The sequence below is a fragment of the Equus asinus genome, chromosome 13 (genome assembly GCF_041296235.1).
Source record: "Equus asinus isolate D_3611 breed Donkey chromosome 13, EquAss-T2T_v2, whole genome shotgun sequence".
NCBI classification, from domain to species: Eukaryota; Metazoa; Chordata; class Mammalia; order Perissodactyla; family Equidae; genus Equus; species Equus asinus.
Window position 1 is genome coordinate 32,001,705 of NC_091802.1, and position 19,053 is coordinate 32,020,757.

Below are 19,053 nucleotides of genomic sequence, written 5' to 3' on the forward strand. Positions count from 1 at the left end.
GAAAGAACTATACTAACTTCTGTGCCTTCTCTGAGTCCCTTCTTCCCTCTACATTATAGACCTTGCTGCTGCTTCCTGCTCCCCCCACCCCCCACCAACCCCCGATTATGGGCCCAGCTGGGAACTCTCAGAGCACATGGTCACTTATAACATAGTGTTTTGACTATTAACTTTCTTCTTTTCCAAACTTCAGGGAGCAAGCTGCACTCTGCACAGGGACCATCATGGTCCAGTCACAAAACCAAGTCAGAAGGAGACAGGAAACTAGGCCAGTACCATCCCTTGCTCCCTCAGGTGTCAATCAAATCTAAAGAAAAGAATGGCAGAGGCCAAAATCTATATGGAGGAAAATGCTCAAGGCCTGGAATTTCCCACTCTCTTCTTACCCTTATTCCATCCCCAACACTGCCAAGGCCATTATCATCCACCCAAAATAATGACTTGGAGAACTAGAGACCTGCTTGTAATTACCATTATCCTGTTTAATTCTGGGCCAAGATGAGACACCCCAGTACTGCACTGCCAATGCCAGGAGGAAAAAAAATCATAATGGCCTCATGTAACGAGCAATTACCCACATACAGATGATTCACCTTAAGAATTATTACAGCACATTTTAAGTCCAAGACTACTTTTATATTTGCTCCATGACTTTCCCCCACCACCCACTGATCAGCCTCTTCCCCCATAAGCACTGCGGAGAACGTTGAAGAAGGAAGAGAAGAGCCAAGGATATACTTGGAAAACACAAATTCATTTTAACACCAGTGCCAACCAGAAATGAACTGAAAGGTAAATAGGCAAGAGAAAGAAAGAGAGAGAGAGACGTATATATAGATAGATACTTATTACCTAATTTTTTAAAATTTACTTTGTATTGATGTAACATTAATTGTAACATTTTTTGTTACATATACAATTAACATTGTGCTATATTAAATGTAACATTAAATTTAATAATGTACATATATCTTCAGGAAACAACTTGATACATTTTTATGTATGTAAAATGTATCAAGCTGCTGAGAGATTCTTCCTTTTTTTTTTTTTAAAGATTGGCACCTGAGCTAACAACTGTTGCCAATCTTCTTCTTCTTTTTTTTTTCTGCTTTATCTCCCCAAACCTCCCCCATACATAGTTGTATATCTTAGTTTCAGGTCCCTCTAGTTGTGGCATGTGGGACGCCACCTCAATATGGCCTGACGAGCAGTGCCATGTCCACACCCAGGATCTGAACCGGCAAAACCCTGGGCCGCTGCAGCGGAGCGCGCGAACTTAACCACTCCACCACGGGGCCGGCCCCGAGATTCTTCTAGCTATACAATCATCCCCTAGATCAAGATATAGGACTTTTCCATCGCAGAGATATTTTCTTCATGCACTTCCCAGTCAATACCTATCCCCCACAGGTAACCACTATTCTAACTTGTATCACCATAGATAAGTTGCTCATCATATAAATTGAATCATACAGTATGTATTCTTTTGTATCTGTCTTCTTTTGCTCATCATGTTTGTGAGATTACCAGTTACCTCTAAGAAGATGTAGTTCATTCTTTTGCATTGCTGTGTAGTAGTCCATTGTATGAATATGCCACAATTTATCCATTCTACTGTTCAATTATCTGATTTTGAAAATATTCTTTGCTCTTTAGGATTATACAGACTACTCTTTCCCTTCAGTCAGGTACCAATTACACGATAGTAGACCGTACGCCAAGGACTGGCAGCCTCAGTTGTATGTTAGAATTACTTGAATCACTTTTTGCCTTACTTATGGCTTTTTTACTATAGCATGATGCCCATGGGGGTTATGGATACCTCTTTGGGAAGACGTATCTACCCAGAATTCCTAAGATTGAAAGACATTTATTTTGATTGAGACCAGAGGATTTAAAATGCAATTACATTATTCTGTACTTTGTAGTATAACACAGATAGGATGATAATGAGCATGATGCTGGTGATGGACATTACATGGTGAGGCTTCCTGTATACCAGGCCCTGTGCTGAGCACCATACAAACACACTATCTATTGGAATCTCAGCACCAGAGTCTCAGCTGGCACATAGTAGGTGCTCAAAACACACTGAGTAAGTAAAGTTGATTGGGTCCCCACAACAAGCTTTTGAAGTAGGTATCATTATCTCTATTTTAAAGAAGAGGAAAGTAGAAGATCAGAAACTTTCAAACTTGCCCAATGTTATTGAGCATAAATGTGGGAAAAGTAGAAATAAAATCCTACTTCTAGGTTTTAACCACCCTACTAATCTACCCTTTGATGAAACTTAAAGATGTGGCTTTTCCGGTGAGGGAGGGGTGAGAAGAGGGTAATGTTGATCCCAGACGGAAGTTTGAGTGACCCGGAAGTGAAATCTTAAAGAAATTCAAATACAAGGAAAGAGTGTGGTGCTTACTTCCATTGATCATTTACTGTGGACAGAGCACCCTGATAATTTGGAGGGATGAGGACATCTAATCATCTTCACAACAAGCTCTTTAAGTTGATTTTATTATCTCTACTTTATAAGTGAGAAAACTGAGGCTTTGGTACAGTAAGTACTGTAAGTACCAGGAGTCACACAGTAAGTTGTGTAACCACAGTTCTAAACCGGGTCTCTCTAACTCCAAAGTCTGTGCTCATTTTACTGCTTCCCACTAAAAAGAAGTGAAGTGATAACAGTAGGCTCTGTTATCAGCCCTACAAGAACATGATGGAAGGTAGAAAGAAAATAGAAATTGAGATAACTTTTTAAAATAACAGCTTATGTTTAGTGAGCATTCATGATGTGCTAAAGAGTCAGCTAAGGATTTTTCTTGCATCATCCAATTAATCCTCACGACAACCTCTGAAGAAGGAACTATTTTTATTCGCACATTATAGATGAGTCACTGAGACTTAGAGAGGTCAAGTAGCTTACACAAGATCATGCTGTTATTAAATGGCCAAGCCAAGACTGGAAGTCAACTGTTTGGCTCCAATCACATGCTCTTAACCCTCAGGTGGCACCAACTCTTGAGGAAAAGACAAGAGAAAAGAAACTGTGTGCGTAGAAGCAAAGCCAAGGAAAAGCCTAGGATCCATGTGATACACCAGAGCTAAGAGAATGAGGGTGGTCCAAGCCTGACCTACACATGGATGTTAAATTTGTGGACCCATGATCATGACCTAAAGCTCAAATAGGACCTAGGGACCAAACAAAAAACGTTCATTTTTCCAGGGATCAATGTGGTTGAAAACAGAGATGAAACAGTATGAACGCATGTTTAAGAGAGGATAATGACCTAAAAGTTAGAAGAAGAGCCAGCTACCTGGTTCTCCCAAGCAAGAGAAGACCAGTAGTAAACTAAAGGATGTTTTAAGCCTGAATCAACACATGGATTACTGTGAGATTCCAAACTGATGGCACTGCCTTAGATCACTTCATAGTAGAGGTCAGATGGCCTTCTGTTGGCTACCTGTGCTCTTGGACTTATTTCCATAAAGGACTACCCACAACACCCCAGCTAGACTGTTAAGACATGTGGGTTTGTAATGGGAAACCTTGATGAGCTGCATTCCAAGCACTTTCTAGAGTTTATAATCTTAGGGTAAACAATCTTGGGGGGCACACCTCCCAAATACCTACCAAAAGCCTGCGTGAGTGAAACAAAATTTGAGAATGAGTTTTAGAAATGAAAATAGATTTTTTAAATTAATCTTATTATAAAAATAATACATGCGTGGTGGAGAAAAATTCAAATACAGAAGAGTATGAAGAAGAAAGTAAAGGCGACTTGAGAGTCCATGACCCAGAAAGGACAATTATTAACATTTTAGTAAACTTCCATCACTGGTCTTGAAAACACGTACATACACACAATCCAGATGCCAGCAGGGGTCTTCTGTACTTTAAAAAGAGATTATCATGGGGGCTGGCCCCGTGGCCGAGTGGTTAAGTTCGCGCGCTCCGCTGCAGGCGGCCCAGTGTTTTGTTGGTTCGAATCCTAGGCGCGGACATGGCACTGCTCATCAAACCACGCTGAGGCAGCGTCCCATATACCACAACTGGAAGAATCCACAACGAAGAATATACAACTATGTACCGGGGGTTGTTGGGGAGAAAAAGGAAATAATAAAATCTTTAAAAAAAAAAAAGAGATTATCATGAACCCCTTCTCTTTGCCTTGAGGGAGAATCCATTATCTTCCCCATGATGTCTATGAAATACTCCAGGGCTTATGTGCTCGTGATTGCCACTGGCTCTGACTTGCCCTGTTCCTTAAATTCTGGTTCCCTATGGTGTCTTCCAGTTAGTCCACGAACTCTGCTCTGGCGTTGGCCTAAGTGAAGGAATCAGTCACGTTCATCTCACTCAAGTTCTCTGTGTGTGAAATAAACTATAATAAATAGGGGTTACACAGCAACAATGCAAATAACTGAAATCCACCGTATCACTCATTTACTCTCATTTCTCCTTTCTCCTGCTCCCTCTCATTTCTTTTCTCTACTCTTGGAAGGAGAGCATTTCTAATCGGAGATTTAGCTATCTCCCTTGTGACTTTGTATTTTGCTGGTCCAAGTCCTTCGGACCTCACCTTCTTCTCCTAGCAGCTTGGAAAGGTATTTTACTAGACAAGTGTAATACTTTTTTTAAAAGGAAATCTGAGGTCTCTGGGTAGGAGATTTTTTAACCTCACTTTATCACCATGCCAAGAAACATAGATTTGCACTGTTAATCTCTAAGAAGGGAATTACATGCAGCTATTTGCAAATATATTTGACCTCTTATTCCCCAGCACACTTTTCAGGCTCAGTGTACCATGAAATGCACGTTAGAAAATATTGGGTAAGTTCTGTTAGAAAGAATAAAAATAAAAATAAGGAAGGAAGCAAACAGCTTTGTGACAATGGCACTCTATACCACACAACCAATCCCTTAGATGATAGAGGTTTGCTCACACTCAGTAGCGTGGCTGAGTAAAAAAGACATTGAGAAAAGCCAAAGGCACTATAGCTCCCCAAAAGGGGGTACTTACAAAGGACGTACAGTCATTTAAAGCAATTAAAATTCAAATCTTCAAAGCTCACCACTACAAGGACGATCTAGGAAAAATATCCTTTTATTGCTGGTTATATCATACTTATTCTTAAAAGTCTGGAAAGGTCACTTCCTTTTATGAAGTCACCATAGAATTCTCCACTTTAGAAAGGGGAGGTGTCACCATTCCTCACTGCCACATGGTCACGTAGCTTACTGCTCACATGGTGGGCATTGCCCCGAATGCATCGCCCTATTACTATCTGTGATGGCTAATTTTATGTGTCAACTTGGCTGAGCCATGGCACGCAGATATTTGGTCAAACATTATTATGGGTATTTCTGTGAAGATGTTTTTTGGATAAGATTAAGATTTTAATCAGTGGACTTTGAGTAAAGCAAATTACCCTCCAGAATGTGGTTGGGCCTCATCCAACCAGCTGAAGGCTTTAGTAGAACAAAAACTGACTTTCCCAGAGCAAGAAGGAATTCTACCAGCAGTCTGCCTTTGGACTCGAGGGCAACTCTTCCTTGGGCAGCTTTCCTGTCTACCCACAGGTTTTGGCTTGTCAAGCTTCCACAAACACATGATCCAGTTTCTCAAAATGAATCTCTCTCTCTCCATATATATATCTATATATATTCTGTCCCTTGTCTGTTTCCCTGGGCAAATGGAGAGTTCCTCGAGGGGAGGGAACATGGCTACGTACCTCTCTTACCCAGGGTCTGGCTCTACACCTGGTGCACAGTAAATACTTTTAGATTGACATAAATAAAGCTGAAATTATTAATATTAGGAATTATCTAGTTAAACAAAAGCATAGAAATTACCTTTACAATAAGTAATATAAAAACTTTTAGTTGCCTAGAAATCTCTACATCTTTTTAGTTTCCTCTGGAAATCCAATAAGCTTTTTTAAGGAATTAAAAAATTTAACGACTAATTTTTTTAGTTTACAAACGACAAGATAAACAGGACATTCCAAGTAAATGTTCCATGATGAGCTGAAGGAGCTAAGTTTAGCAATAGATCAAGTAAAAATGAGAACAAGTGAGAGAAATTGGAAATGCTAAATTGTATAATTTTTAATTATTTCAAGAATTAATTTTGTTAAATGCATATAAATGCCATAAGGTATACGTTTAGCAAATTAATAGAGGAAGTTGCCCAGACATATTGAGAAAAAGATTAATAATTAACATAGAACAAACATAACCAATCGTATATTTTTTTGGTTGCTTAGAGAAGACGAACTGTTTGCATACTTCCAGAAAATATTTAGATTACAAAACTAAAATATTTAAAGCTAAAACAAAAATTATGAGACAATGGTTAAAAGAATAAATGAATGGAAGGATAAGATTATGAGGAGGATTTCTCATAAAAATTAGTAGTAGTCATATATCAAGAATAAAACACAAGTCCCAAAACATTAAAATGTCCATTAAAAAGGGAAAAAGGAGGGGCCAGCCCCAGTGGCCTAGTGGTTAAGTTCAACACACTCCGCTTCATTGGCATCAGTTCAGTTCCCGGGCACCACTCCCTTAGTGGTCATACTGTGGTGGCGGCTCACATACAAAGAAAATGAGGAAGATTGGCAGTGGATGTTAGCTCAGGGCAAATCTTCCTAAGCAAAAAAAAAAAAAAAAAAAAAAAAGAGGAAGAAGAAGAAAGAAAGAAAGAAAAGGGGAAAAAGGAAAGACCTATTGCATTCACAAAAACACACAAAGATCATTTACCTAAAATATATAGGAAAATCTCAGCTCTCCATACTTATTGGAGATGCAAATCAAAGTTGTAAAAATGTATCACTAATCTGCAGCCGGAACTTTCAAAATTAAAGGGTGGAGCAGTGGAATAGCAATAAGTAGTTTAATATGGCTGTTGTACAGGGGCAGAGTGGCAGGAAATGGGACTAATACTTTCTGTTTTTCCTCTCTTCCTAAGCTTCTTGGCTGACATCTTATCTGTGCATAGTTTTCTACAGCATCATGTAGATGGAACCAGATTGTGAATGTCCTTAAATGCCTCAGGAAGCGGTTTAGATTTTGTTCTCTAAGTAGGCAATGCGAGTCCATTCCAAGATTGTGATGTGGAAGAATAGAGTGAGCAGATCTGTATGGTTGGTGGATTGAAGCAAAGCAAATATGATGTCTGAGGGTATATTAGTGAGATTCAATAAGTGCTCATTCCATACTTGTTTATTGGGTGTCTAACATGAGCAAGGCTCCAGGCTCAGTGCCAAGGAATAAATGCAAAGAAAACAGATAAAATCCCAACCCTCTGGGATGTTATTGTCCCATGGGGTGCTTCTATAGTCCATAGAAGAGCTTAATTAAACCAGATGAGAAACATAAGAATCAGAGAATATTTGACCTAATCAGAGGATCAGCAATTATTTGGCGCCACCCTCTCATATTTACAGAAAATAAAGAAGAGGCAAAGAAAGGATGGGAGTTCTAACTTGAGTTTGGCAGCCATGTATTCTAATATGGACTACAATGTTAGATTTGGGAATCTGTGTGTCACAACATCCAGCGTGAACTTTAAGGAACGTATCCATTATGGATTATAGTTGCTCAGTTTGTATTTATCTTAAAATAATTTTTCATCACTGAGGAATAGTACACAAAACAGAACAAAGAAAATTTTCGAAAAAGTACACAATGGTGCTATTTTCTTACCTTAAACATGGATGCAGGGATAGACGTAGATGTGGATAGAGATAGGCATTTGATTTGGATGGTAGCATGATAATGCAGAAGACCATGCACAGATAAGATGATAGCCAAAAAGCTTAGAAAGAGAGGAAAACAGAAAGTGAAAGCATAGAAGCCATCATATACAGCACAGCAACATAAACTGGCAACGGCAGACATCCGAGTGCCAGAAAAAGTGTAGTCTGAGGTCTGAAAGTTCACTGTGAATTCTTAAATTGTGTCTAAATTTAATAGCTTAAACCCACTTAATTTATTTAAACAAGTTTAAATAACCCATCATTGAAAATTAATTCTAGTATATTGTCCATGCTAGATGATGACTTTATAACTGAGTTCTCCCCTACAGTGTCTGGGCCACTTTTGCATTTGTGATGATAATGACATTGGTACTAAGTGAAGGCCAAATGAGCCCACAGAGCACTGTTTAAATGCAGGTGTACAGTTGTGCAAACAGACAAAGTGATGAGAGAATTGAGACATCATTGGGAAGCTATGGAAGAAGGTAATATAGGCATCCTGTATGCAAAACTCCCCATGCTGTCTGTCAGTACCACAGTCGGGTTGTAAGTGAATGGATGCTGTGATGTCCATCACAACTCAGTAGAACTAAGAGTAGTAAATACACATGAAGAAATGTCATTTCATCTTTTGAGACTGTAATGCCTAACAAAATAATGATTATTAAAAATTATTACATATTGAAACAGAAAAGCAGTGATTTGACGAAAGCAGCGTGACTCCCTAAATGTCCTCTTAACCATCCAGTTTTGACATCTCTGTCCTTTTGTAATAATTTGTTTATACAGTGATTTTCTCCATTAGACAGTGAACTCTTATAAAGCAAGAATAGTGCTTTATTTTTTAACAGCTTAATTGAGATATTATTCACATACCATACAATTCACCCATTTAAAGTGCACAATTCAAAAGTTTGGGCATAATACATTATTAATCTTTTAAATTGTGGTTAAATATATATAAACAAAATTTGCTGTTTTATCCATTTTTTTAAGTGTACAATTCAGTGACATTAATTACACTCAAAAGGTTGTGAAACCATCACCACTATGTATTTCATATTTCCAAAACTTTTTCATCACCCCAAACAAAAACTCTGTAGCCAGTAAGCATTAACTCCCTATTTCTCCCTACTCCCAAACCCTGATAATCTCTAACCTACATTCTGTCTCTATGAACTTGTCTAGAATAGTGTCTTATCGATCTTCATTCTTCATTATCTTTAACAGATGCTGAGCACATAGTAAACAGTCAATAAATATTTGTTGAATGAATGAATAAAAGAATGAAGACATGTTATCCTTGTGTCTTTGCCTAGACTATAATTCTCTAAAATGCCTCCACCTCCTTCTTCACCAGCATGCTTCCTTACACTATCTTCATTTAAAACCCAGTTTATAAGCTCCTCTTCTCTAGGCAACCACTCTCTTGTCCACACCATTATGCCATATCACCCAGAAATATATGACATAATGCTTCAGTTGCATAGAGGTCAATGAGCTGGTAAAACAACCAAGGATATCGAGATGAATGCAAAAGGCTAACAAAAGAATGAATACGTCCAAGGGCATCTCACACGGTTATAGATGATTAAGCAGCAAGTCCCTGGACTGCTTATCACCACCAGAAATGTTAAATAAGTTTGCAGCAAGTCTCTACAAAATGGGAGAGACATTTTCAAGACAGACTCATCCTGAATGCCACTCTCTCCCAAAAATACCATGGAGATACCCAACAACTCCTTCTTTCTAAAGTGCAGAACAGAGAAGAGCAGGATGGAGAGAGTAGTTTCAGGAGAAAGGAAATATGAGGATAGATATAAAATATATATACACATTTATTATTATACATATATTATATGATTATACACACACACATATATATATGGAGAGAGAGGGAGAAAGAGAGAGGTGTGAGGGAAAGAGGCAGTTTACCAAGAAGAATATTGGCAGAACAACCACACAGAAGATAAGTAAGGAAATAGAAGACTTAAATAACAAAATAAACCAACCAGACCTAACAGACATACAGCACACTCCACATAACAAACAGCATACACATTCTCCCTAGGTGCACATGGGACATTTTCCAGGCTAGACCATATGTTAAGCCACAAATTAAGTCTCAATAGATTTTAAAAGATAGATATCATGCAAAACATCATCTATCGTCTCTGACCACAACAAAATGAAGTTAGAAATCAATAACAGAAGGAACATTGGATAATTCAAAAAACTGGTGGAAATTAAACAATATGTTCTTAAACAACCAATGTATCCAAGAGGAAATCACAAGGGAAATTAAAAAATACTTAGAGATAAATGAAAACAAAAGCACAACATACCAAAACCTAGGGGGAAATTTATAGTTATAAACGCTTACACTGAGAAACAAGAAAGATCTCGAATCAACAACCTAACTTGCAACTAAAGAAACTAGAAAAAGAACAACAAACTAAACCTAAAGCTAGCAGAAGGGAGGAGATAATAACGATTAGAGCAGAGATAAACAAAATAAAGAACAGAAAAATAATAGAGAAAATAAACAAAACCAAAAGTTGGTTCTTTGAAAAGATCAACAAAATTGGCAAATAGATGGACTAAGAAGAAAAGAGAGAAGATTAAAATTACTAAAATCAGAAAAGAAAGTGGGGACTTAACTATCAATTTCACAGAAATAAAAAGGGTTATGAGAAAGTACTGTGAACAATCACATGCCAACAAATTGGATAACCAGAAGAAATGGACAAATTCCTGGAAACACAAAACCTACCAAGACTAAATCATGAAGAAATGGGAAATTTTAATAGAACTATAACTAGTAAGGGGATTACTAGTAATCAAAAATCTCCCAACAAAGAAAAGCCCTGAATTGATGGCATCACTGGTAAATTCTACCATTTAAAGAAGAATTAATACCAATCCTTCTCAAACTTTTCCAAAAAGTTGAAGAGGAAGCAACACTTCTTAACTCGTTCTATGAAGAAAACTACAGATCCGTAACTCATGAACATAGATACAAAAATTCTCAACAAAATACTAGCAAACCAAATTTAGCAGTATCTTAAAAGGATTCAACACTATGACCAAGGGGGATTTATTCCTGGAATGCAAGGATGGTTCCACATACAAAAATCGATCAATGTGGTACAACCACATTAACTGTATGAAGCAGCAAAAAAATCTCATGATCATCTCAATTGATGTAGAAAAAGAATTTGACAAAATTCAAAACTCTTTCATGATAAAAAAAAAAACCTCTAAAAACTAGTAACAGAAGGAAACGACCTCAACATAATAAAAGCCATATTTGAAAAACCCACTGCAAACATCATAATCAATGGTGAAAGACTGAAAGCTTATCCTCTAAGATCAGGAACAAGGCAAGGATGCTCCCTCTCATCACTTCTATTTAACATAGTACTGGAAGTTCTAGCCAGAGCAACTAGGAAAGAAAAAGAAATAAAGCACATCCAAATTGATGACGTGATCCTATATGCAGAAAGCCCTATAGATTCCACAGCAAAAAATAAAACCTGTTAGAATTGATAAATGAGTTCAACAAAGTAGCAGGATACCAAGGCAACAAACAAAAATTAGTTGCATTTCTACATAATAACAAACTACCTAAAAGGGAAATTAACAATTTCATTTACAATAGCATAGAAAACAGTAAAATACTTAGGAATTAACTTAACCAAGGATGTAAAAGATTCGTACCATGAAAACTACAAAACATTGCTGAAAGAAATTAAAGAAAATATATATACGTAATATATATATATATTTCAGCAACATATGTATTACAGCAATTCCATTTCTAGGTATATACCAAAAGAACTGAAAGCAGGCGTCAAAGAGACATTTGTATACTCATGTTCATAGCAGTACTATTCATAATAGTTAAAACATGGAAGCAATACAGTGTCCATCAAGAGAAGAATGGATAAGCTAAATGTGGTGTACACATACAACAGTGGAATATTATTCAGCCTTAATAAAAGGAAATTCTGACAGATGCTACAACATGGATAAACCTTTAGGACATTTTGCTAAGTGAAATAAACCAGTCACAAAAAGACAAACACCATATGATTCCACTTATATGAGATGCTTAGAGTAATCATATTCGTAAAGACAGAAAGTAGAAGGATAGTTGACGGGGGCTAGGGGAGAGGAGAATGGGAAGTTGTCTTTTAATGAGTATAGAATTTCAGTTTTACAAGAAGAAATGTTCTGAAGATGGATGGTAGTGATGGTTGCACGACATTACGAATGTATTTAATACACTGAACTATACACTTAAAGATGGTAGACTTTATGTTATGTGTATTTTGCCACAATAAAAAAAAGGAAAAAGAAAAAGAATGCTGGAATAAAATAAGACTGCTAAGTTGGATACAAAGCCAGTTAATCCTACAGTATAATAAAACCATAACCTTTTGGGAATAATCCTCTCTACAAGACAAAAATCATTTGTATCGTATCAGTCTTCTATAAGTTCAGTCCTAATTTCATAGAGTCTGGGCCTTAATTGATGGTAAATAGTCTGTCAAATGATAACCAGTTTCCCATGGACGGGCTTATTACACAATTCTCTGTGTGTAATTGAAACAACACACGGTCATCATTTTTGTCTTATTTCCAAGTTTTGGGTGATCTTTCTCAACACAATAAACAAAAGCAGGCACAGTCTCTGCCCTCGGGGAGCTATTGACTAGTGACACAATGCTCACATTATCAAATGAGTATTATCATTTAATAATAAATTTGATAATAAATTAAATGTGAGTATTATCACATCATACTCAACTGTGTTGAGTGCTATGAAGGAGAGATACGTGATGGATATGAGTACTTACTACAGGGATTTACGTAATCAGGAGATGGGGAAGGTATCCATGAGGAAGGAGACACTGGGGGGAAATATGACTGATTATCAGGAGTTAACCAGTTGGACCCCATTCTCTTCCCTCTCCATCCATCTCCCCAAGGCTCTAAACATCTTGTATGTGGCCATGTCTCCCAAATGAACATATTCACCCCTTCCTCTCCTCAAAATTCCAGACCTGAGAGTCTACTTGGATGGTACATAGACATCTCATATTTAATGTCAATATCTTCTGTCAATATCTTCTCATCATTCTTTGGATGAAGATGAAACTCCTTAACATCCCTCCAAGTGCCCTGTGGTTTGGCTGCTTATTGTTCTCCAGCTGTCCTGTTCATCTGCTCCCTCCCGCTCTCTGTACTGCAGGCTGAGGAGACAGTATGGAGGCCAACAGTATGTGGGCCTGTGTCGGAAAGCAGCATGATACACTTGAGAAGTAAAGGAAATTTCTTATTATGAGCTTGCTGTTCATTTCATGGTGATAAGATCAGAACAGATATCAGAATACATAGATTACTGGAATATTTTTTTTCTTTAATTTCTTTCAGCAATATTTTGCAGTTTTCATTGTACAAATCTTTTACATCCTTGGCTAATTCCTAAGTACTTTACTGTTTTTTATGCTATTGTAAATGGAATTGTTCATTCCTCTTTCTGGTAGTTTCTTAGTATGCACTCCATTTATGTGTCCAAAACAGAGTTCTCAGTACCCCTAGCAAACACCTCCTCACTCAGCTTTTCCCATTTTCTAAGTGGCAAGACCATGCATCCAACTGATCAAATCAAAAGTTGAGGAATTATCCCCAGTTCTTTTTTCTCTCACATTCCCCCTCCCCAAAGCAGGCATCAGTTAACTTTGACAGTTCTACTCTTATGCCAAATCCACCACTTTCCACCATTTTCCCACCACTAGCCAGGGCTAAGACACTACCATCCTCTCTCTCAGGAATTACCTCACTCTTGTCCCCTATATTCATTCTCCACACAGCAGCCATAGTGATCCATCCAAAAGGTGAATCATATCATGTCAATCTTCTTCTAAAATCCCTCCAATAGCACTTAGGAAAAAAATCCAAACTTCTTCCACCGGCTTACGCAGCCGTCTAAGACCTGACATTGGTATCTTCTGATTTCGTCTGTTACTATTTCCACTCCCGCCTGCAGCCTCATCCCTAGCTCTACTCCAGCCACACAGTCCTTTCAGTTCTTCAAAACATTCCAAGCTTATTCACAACTTATGGCCTCTGAGCTGTCTGGTTCCTTTCATCATTCAGTTTTCACCTTAAGTACCACACCTTTAGAAAGATCTTCCCTAACCACCTGATCTAAAGTATATGCCGTTTTTCTCCACTAGATGCCTTGATTTTAATTCTCTGCATGGCTGTTACCATAAGCTGGCATTGCTTCTTGTTTGCTTCTTTTTTTGTCTGCCTCCCAGCCCTACACATACATCTTGAATTTTAGTTCTAACTCCAATGCTTAAACAGTACCCAACACATAGTAGATGCAAGAAAATAATTTTGAATGCATGAACAAGGCAAAGAAGGAAAGGATAACTCTTTAGGCAGAAAGAGATGGGAGGAGTATGAAGGACTGAAAAACAATGAGCGTGGTGGGAATTTTGGAGTACAGAGAGCGGGAGGGAGCAGGATGAACAGGACAGCTGGAGAGCAAAAAGCAGCCAAACCACACGGCACATGGAGGGATGTTAAGGAGTTTCATCTCCATCCAAAGAATGATGAGAAGATATTGACAGGTTTTCAAGCAGAGGGATGAAAAAAGGGGAGATTCTAGTGATCTTGAGCTCAAACTGAAGGAAACTTAATAGAAAAAATAATCCCAAGGCTATAGTGAGATCCCCCACCGCACCCCTGGAATCGGAGCAGAAATCCGAGACCAAAATCAGCTCATTTCTCGCCCCAAGACACTGCTTCCCATGACACACACAGGCATCATCTGTTCCAATCTTGTAACCATAAAACAAAAACACCCATAATAAGAACTTTCCTTTACTTCTTCAGGAGCGTCATACTGCTTTCCAACACAGACCCATGTACTGTTGGCCTATATACCGTTTCCTCTACATGCAAAGCTCTTCCAATTCCCAACCCATTTGCCTGGTTAACTCCTTCTTTCCCTTTGCATCTCAACTTAGACATCATTTCCTCAGAGAAGTCTTCTTTACCCCGACCTCTCCATAGTATATCAGGGCCCACTGTTACATGGTGTTATATTTATATAGAAATAACCACAGTATAGTTGAAAATAGAGGCTGTTAGACAGCCAATTTGGCATCCCAGATTTTCTACGTAGCAGCTGTGTGAACTTAAGCAAATTATATAACCTCCTTGAACCTTAGTTTTGTCATCTGTAAGATGGGAATAATAATATTCTCTACTTCAATGCATTCTTAAGAAAATTAAATAACGCGTGTGAAATGCTTAATACAATCCCTGGCACACAATTATGTGCTCAGTAAATGTTAGCTGCTATCATCATCATCATCTTCACAATTTGTCATTATGCATTTATCTGACTAATTGATGCCTCTCACCTCCACCAGAATGAAGTCTCCATTAGGAAAGAAACAGTGAGGGCTTCACACAGGAACACTCCCAGCAGAGTGGAGTGCTGGCTCCCAGTAAGAGCTCAATTAATTTTAGTTGAATGAATGGATTTTACACAGATCAATTGCCCAATAACATGCCCTTGCTGTGATGAACCTGGCACCCTGGGGTCTGGTCTTGCGTGTTGGATGTTGTAGTCACGGTTCAGAGGAAAACTTGGGGGAGCAGTTCCCTCCCATCTGATTGATCACCATAAGCGCAGTTTCCACTGTTATCTCTTTGGAATCTCTGTCCCTCTTTGGAATTCTTTCCAGTTCAGGTATCTGTTGCATTGGAACTGACATTTCTTGTCTCATTCACAGTACCCTCCTTCTACCCCACGTGTATCACAGATTGGGTTTTGTAATTCAGATTTAAAAAAAAGAAGAAACAGAAGTTTGAGGCCAAGCAGGAGGGGCCAAGGAGAGAGTGGATGTGTTAGAGTCATTAGAACGACACCTGTGCCCACACAGCCGCGCTGGGTGGGAGTATGTTGCCAGGGATAGAGGAGAAAAGGCCAGAAACTGATGAAGCTGTTCTTTCATGACAGACAGGGAGATTTGAGGCTAGAAATGATACACAGAAGCTGCCTGAATCGTTCAGGGAAACTGTTGTGAGGCTCTGAACACAGGTAGGGCTGCTTTGCTCCCTGGGGCTGCAGTACTGCCCAACTAGGGAGAAGGCCTTCCTTCTTCCTTCTGCACAGAACCGAGCTTTGCTCCAGCCCACTGCAATGCAGGATCGTCTGGAAGTAGCTCACTGGTGTGCATGCTGGAGCTCACCCTGTGGCTATAGCGGTGTTGAGGCTCCGTTTTGAGAACAGCACACTTGACAAGCGAGGGTGGGAGCAGAAGACAAACCATACATGTATGGCACTCCTTTGGGAACTCTAAGACATAGCAGGGGGATTAGTTAAGTGGTGCTCACTTCTGGGGTGGGACATAGAAGAAATACGGGAAAATACCATTAAAATTATATTTTGTTTTCACGGGCTTGTGATTCATTGGCATCGGACTTATATGTCAGATATTTTGTTGCGTTCTCACAATAGCGAGCAAGGCGTTCTTATTTTTATTTTAAAGATGAGGACACTGAGCCCCACAGCAGTTAATCAGCTTGTCCAGTTACACATATATAAAGTTAGGAGGTGAAATCAAACCCAGAGATCCAAGACCCACACTTTTATCCCATTAGACTAGGCCATTCCAGGTCACAGTTTCTAAGCAGCAAATCAGAATTCAGGAGGTATAGGTAAACGCCCAAAGAATCAAAAACATTAAAACCACAATTTTCCCTTGAAGGAGGATGTAGGAAAACAACGCAAGTACAACAGAAGAACACAAAACAGTCTGAGGCCATTTAGCAGAGGGGCAAACGGACATGCATCTCAGTAATATCTGATGAGAGCTCCCTTCTTCTTATAACAGTGTGAAACTTTGAATTAGGCCCTGAGTCACCAAGCAAAATTTAAGTTAGGTTTAGTGTCTTCTCTTTAGAGTACCAATAAAAATTATAAAGAATTTAGGAAAGATTTGTAACAGGCACTTAATACAAAAGAAGGTTTGATGCTGACATAGATGCAGTCATTTGACAGAATTTTAATGAGTGTCTAATATGTGCAGTATGCCTAGGCAGTATTCAAGATGTTGAGGATGCAGCAGGAAGTAAAATACCTCAAAACTCCTGGTGTAATAAAGCTTAAATTTTAGTGGATAAGAATCTTGTATAAAAGTTCTCTGAAGTGTCAGATAAATAGACTACATTGTACCGTGCTGTCACTCCTAATTTGAAGTCATTTGTACACCTTGTAAGTCTAAACTAAGCCACTTGTAAACCAATGTGTCCTTCCTCTCCAGTTGGACCAGAAGTCATGTCTTCAATTCTTGCAACAGCTACCACAGCGCTCAGCTCATCTTAGGGCCTCCACACGCCATCTGAACTCAATCAGTGTTGTTGTGCTGGGCTCCCTGACAATTAAAAGAAAAGGAGAGATCATGTTCCACCAAGTTGCATTCAGGACTAGGAAACCCAGAGCCTACTTGGATCAAGAGAGGGAAGCCCATGGAGAGACCAGTGCCCAGACTTGGTCACCAACTAACATGTGAGAAAGTTACATAACTGTCCTTTCTTTTGCTTTTCATCTCCCCAACTAGGATCTAGCTGAAGTGTCAGATATTCATCTTTGCCTTTGCACAGCTATCTCAGCTTCGGAATTGCCCCTGCTGCTGCTCTCAGGAGTAAATGAAGACTCTGGGTTAACAGTGAGCCTATTTCTCCAGGTCCACCGATCTGTTAGCTTCGAGCCAAAGTCCTGCTTTCTTCTTAGAGACCTGCCCTTTCCCTTTTCCGGCTACCTAAGAAACAGACTGCTCCTGCCAGGTTTCAGAAACTGCAGACTTTTGATGGTGCAAGAAGTCAGTCTGTTTGGGTACAAGCTTCAGAAAGCTCTGGGGATCCTGTTAGGAGGAGATCAGCCAAAATGAAGGGTTGGAAGGGAGTGGGAGAGGTAAACTGTTTGATCCAACATCAAATCCCACCACTGACTCCTCTGAACCAGGGCTATCAAATGAAGCCCTCTCCTAGTGAGCTGCGTGAAGTTGGAGATTCCGCTCACCTTCTCCCTCTTAGAATTAGACAAGCCCTCTACACAGCAAGGGAATGAATGGCCAGCATGTGGACAGTTCTTTCTGCACTGGATGATTTAGTGAAGCAGCTGTGGGGAGTACAAGGGGGGAGTGAGGGGTATTTGGAAGGAAGAGTGGGCTGAGCGAGGAGACTTTCCACCCCTGCATTTCTGGTGCTGATGGGAATAATATTGGTTGGGAGGTGGAGGGAGGAGGACAGCTCACTGTTCCCATGGCTTTGTGCTCTCTGCCATACAGTCAGTAGGGAGCCTTCAAAGAAAGATTCTCCCACCCCATTCCCCACCCAGGGCCTGGGGAAGGACTTGGGCCAATACAACCATCTGGAAGTGGCCAAAATCCAGTTGATATTTGGTCTCCACTTCCAGGCAAATGTGAGCTGTCTGTTTTTGATTACTTGACTCTTATCACATCAGGCAGTTCTTTATTGGAAGCAGTTTTATTTCCAAGGAACCTGTTTTGCTCTCCTCCCTTGCAGTCTTCCTGGCCCTTGCCTCCTCCCTCTCCCCAGCACTTCCCTCACCATCTCACCCTTAACCCCATCTGCTACTGCATCAACTCCTTCCCCATTGGGAAATAAGCTTCTACGTGACCTTAGCTAATGCCAGACCTAGAAAACAGAAAGATGAATGGTCAGTGGCTGCAGCAGATGGTAAAATATTACTTCATTACTTTGCTTTTTCTGGGTTACTACCTTCTCACTATGTTCTTAAAGGGACAACAGACCTCAGTCCATTTTATGGTCATAAGTCAGCAACTTGGCAAAAGTGCCCAGTGTGTTTGCAAGGAGGGCTCCTTGTGAGATTCCTGGTGGCCCATAGTTTGAAAGGCAGGATAAAGCAAGACATCTGGATGAGTCCAGCTGCCACACTCCAATGTCATTTCCCTGAGAACTCATGGATGTGTAGGGGATGTTGAGCATCCTCAACTGTTCCACTAGTTCCATAAGTACCTGCGGATGTTCTTAGCCAATTAGGATCGACTGGATGGCCTGTTTCTCACTCAGCTGTCACTCAGTGAGACCTTGGGAAGCCCATGTGCCTCTCCACAAGTTCCTATCACATGCACTTTCTTCTATTTTTACTTCCTTTTTTCTGTCTCCCTCACATCTCCCCTCCCCCTACAATTTTCCAATTTTTTCCATCTTTTCCTA

At 39.5% G+C, this 19,053-nt stretch overlaps 1 long non-coding RNA gene across 4 annotated transcripts in view; it reads right to left on the bottom strand.

Moving 5' to 3' along the window:
• LOC123276051 (uncharacterized) overlaps positions 1-19,053 on the bottom strand; it is a 199,574-nt gene that overhangs the window by 66,293 nt on the left and 114,228 nt on the right. Inside the window, exon 4 of one of the 4 annotated variants that reach the window (XR_011493779.1) lies at positions 14,604-17,225. The exons of the other annotated variants lie outside the window; for them this stretch is intronic. This is a non-coding gene — a long non-coding RNA (uncharacterized lncRNA). Of the gene's footprint in view, positions 1-14,603; positions 17,226-19,053 lie in introns of those variants that run through there. 4 annotated transcript variants of the gene reach the window in all.